This window comes from Crocuta crocuta, unplaced genomic scaffold (genome assembly GCF_008692635.1).
Source record: "Crocuta crocuta isolate KB4526 unplaced genomic scaffold, BGI_CrCroc_1.0 scaffold288, whole genome shotgun sequence".
NCBI lineage: Eukaryota > Metazoa > Chordata > Mammalia > Carnivora > Hyaenidae > Crocuta > Crocuta crocuta.
In genome coordinates, this window is record NW_027532607.1 from 6,108,009 (window position 1) to 6,111,602 (window position 3,594).

Sequence of the window (3,594 nt, forward strand, 5' to 3'; positions counted from 1 at the left end):
GCTCTGACCCTGTTTGGCCTTGACTGTCAAGACCAGAGAGTTACAGAGAAGCCAACCAAAGATTTGTGGGCAAAAGGCCGGGCCACTTCTGACACGTCAGAGGACAGGTATTGTCTGGCTTGGGTAGCTTGTGGGCAGAGAGGAAACCAGGCCCACAAACCCAGAAGGCCCAGCGTCTGGGAGGCAAGGACAGCCTGGAGGTGAACAGCTACCTGTGCGCCAGGTAAGCCCCGCCTTCCATCCCGTCCTTTGAGTGGAAAAGGCTTCGGCTGGTTGGTGTAGGGCCTGAAGTCGTGAAGACTGCAGCTTCCCCTCGCTCTTTGTTCTCTGTCCTTTTCACTATTCAAGACAGGTGCCGGGGCGCCTGGGTGGCTTAGTCGGTTAAGCGTCCGACTTTCGCTTAGGTCATGATCTCGCGGTTCGTGGGTTCGAGCCCCGCGTCGGGCTCTGTGCTGACTGCCAGCTCAGAGCCTGGAGCCTGTTTCAGTCTGTGGCTCCCTCTCTCTCTGACCCTCCCCTGCTCGCGCTGTCTCTCTCTCTCTCTCCTAGAAATAAATAAAACATTTAAAAAATAAATAAATAAAGTTTTAAAAAAAAAAAAAAAGACAGGTGCCAACTGTGTCATCATGCCTGCTGGAACCCGGCGGTGGCTCGCCGGCTGTGATCAGCGACCGACCACCTGACAGTAACCCTTTTCCCAGATTGCCTTTTTCACTTGGGTTGTGCCACGCTCGCTTACATTTTGAGGGAGAGGGGAGCGGGTTGGGGAGGTGCGCGGAATGCGCCCGAGGGTCCCACGGCACGAGGCAGCCCACCCCACACCCGGTGTATCTTTCGCATTTCAACTTCACCAAATATTGACATCCGACGAACAAATATTGATCGAAAACCCGAGACGTTCAAAACAACGCACGAGCTCCGGCTTCCACTGAACCCCGAAAGGGATGTGCTGGGGGGAAGAGACCAGGTCATCGTCTACCTTTTATCGGCAATGAGCTCACCTTGTAGAAAGATATCTTCCAACTTCGCATCTCTACTTATTAGTGTGGTGGTAAGAAAACAAACAAACAAAAAAAAACGATTCACTCAGACCAACGGTCTCTTCTGGGCAAGGGGTGAAAAATGCTGACTTGGCTTACTTACTACCTGAAACTCTCCCGGTGTGGCAGGTGGCTTGCATGCGCTTGGATAGCGGTTAAGGTTAGGTAGTTATTGGCACGGGGACCTCCATGGATGTCTATAAATCTCTTGTTTTTAAACATCGGTGTGGTTGTGACTGCACATGCGGAGGGCTGGTCCGTGCAAGAGATAAGCCATTAGCACTGTCATTCACTGTTTCTTCCTTTGCTGTCTGTTCTAATTATCTGTCTGCACCCAACTCTGGAAACTTCCTTGGCTCTGCACCTTGGAAAAGGCATGCGGGCTTTATATTCATCAGGACACTCTCTCGCTTAAGGTAATGAGGGACTGTCTCTCACGACAGAACTCGGTGCGTGATTCAGATTCACACCGGCTAATGAGTCTTTCACGTCCTGACTTTAACCTGCCGTGAGTACCAATGCAATTTGCTTGTTAATACCATGGCCTTGACATTTACCACATGGTTCGGGTGAAGGTAGGTGCGCTCTGCGTCTGAGATCCACTTTCAGTGCTCGAGAGTGTGGCTCACTCTCCTGTTCCAGCCACAAACCTCACTTGAGAGCTCAAGGAAATAAATATCACAACGGTCACATGCAACCAACCCCATCAAACTACCCTGTTACCTCCGAATACAGCAAGGTCACAAGCCCTCATTGGTCGATCCTCTGCTAAACGACCAAAATCATTTCTGGGCACTAAATGTGTCTTTGTGACGCATAATGGCGTAGAAATCAAGCTCCAAATCGATAGCAGGACAGATTGGCGAGAGATTTTTGCTTTTCTGCCCAAAGTATTCCCCTGGACTTTCCCTTCAGGACCAAAGTCACATGAAGAACTTGAAGGCAGCAGAAATGTGAATACTGTGGGTCGACATTTGGAAAAAGAAAAAAGCAAATGACTTTGCTCAAAGTCCCCTCATTTCTCAAATCTTCAACAGATGTGCAGACAACTTTCTAAGGGCAAAATTTCCTCGTCCATCGATCCGGACTCCCGCATTATTGATGCAATAATAATGCTGAAAATGACGGGGTCTGAGAAGCCATCTCCGACTGCTTTTTTTATTACACACAATTAGCAATGAAATGGAAAACCACTTCCTTCCTAATATAAAACTATCAGCCTTGGGGTTGCAGTTGAAATTCACCACAGTGGTGTCAGCCAATGGCTCTCCATTTTCGTGTCTTTTTACTTTCTGAACGTCCTGTCTCCTCAAGCCACAGTCGATTTTTGCACTACAGAGTAATGAGCAAACAGTTAAACTGGGCTCGCACTCAGTTTCCACCGAGATTTACGGTCTATGCATCCTCCACAGGGACTCGCAAACCATCAGATGACATCTCGTTTTGAAATCTCTTGTGTTAAGGAAAATGATGGGTGTGGTGCACAAGTGAACTCTGGATGTGAGTGATATTTAGACACGTCTGTACTTCAAAACAGAGTTCTAACTCATATGAACGTCTTCTGTCATTACCTGGGGATCTCTGCACCCACCACTCCACCTTCTCCAAACCTCCCCACCCCCACCTTTTTTTTTTTTTTTTTTACAAACATATCCTTCTTAATTTAAACCTAAATACGTTTGGGGTTTTTAATCCCCCCTCTGCATTTTGCTTTGGATTTTAAAAATTCCCAGGTAGATTTTCATCTCCTTCGTGCATGAAGGAATCAAGCCTCAGATCCGAAACAACCCAAATCACACTACTAAAACCACATTCAGGTTCTAGCACTCACCAGAGGGACAAGCCGCGTTTTAAACAGAATCGATCGCTGACCAGGTCTGGGAACTAACCACTTAACTTTCTGCCCCAGCTGACCTCTTGTGGTCTCTGACCTGGGCCGAGGAGCAAGTTAAGAGCATGAGCTGGGCTTTCAGGGAGTCGCACTGCTTTCTGGAAGGCACTCGGGTCTAAAGCAAAGTGCGGAATCCGAACCAGCTCCGGAGTTGCTCTATTTGGGAACCTATGCTCGATCATGCAAGTCCAGCCGCAGCTTCCCATATCAGGACAAGGACTGAAAGAGGGGGGTAACCGGCCAGGGAACACAAGTGGGGCGCAGGGGTGACCAAGGAGCCCAAGGGAGGCGCTCAGAGCCTTTCATCGCGGTGCTGCGGCACAGAAACTTTTTCTCCCCCTGAAATGCACTCGGGGCTGAGCTCTGCGGCCCGCGACAGCTGCAGGGGTCCGGGCAGGGCACACCCACCGCCCGGGCGGGGCCGGAGCGCCGGGGGAAGCGGCGGNCTAGAGGCAGAGGTGGGGCCGGGCCTCCCCCGCCTGGCCCGGCGCCCGGCCCTCCGCCCACTCGCAGCTGGCACCTGCCTCTGGCGCAAGCTCGCCAGCCAACTCCCGACGCCTCTGCCCTTGCACCTTGTCGCCCAACCCGCCGGGCGCGCCCATCCCCCTCGCCCCGGGCCTCTCGCTTTCCCTGCTCAGGACTCAGTCCCCTCACTTTGGGGAG

At 51.3% G+C, this 3,594-nt stretch overlaps 1 protein-coding gene across 1 annotated transcript in view; it reads right to left on the reverse strand.

The window, feature by feature from the left end:
• FAM20A (FAM20A golgi associated secretory pathway pseudokinase) overlaps positions 1-3,594 on the reverse strand; it is a 48,412-nt gene that overhangs the window by 44,540 nt on the left and 278 nt on the right. The gene's annotated exons all lie outside the window — the stretch shown is intronic.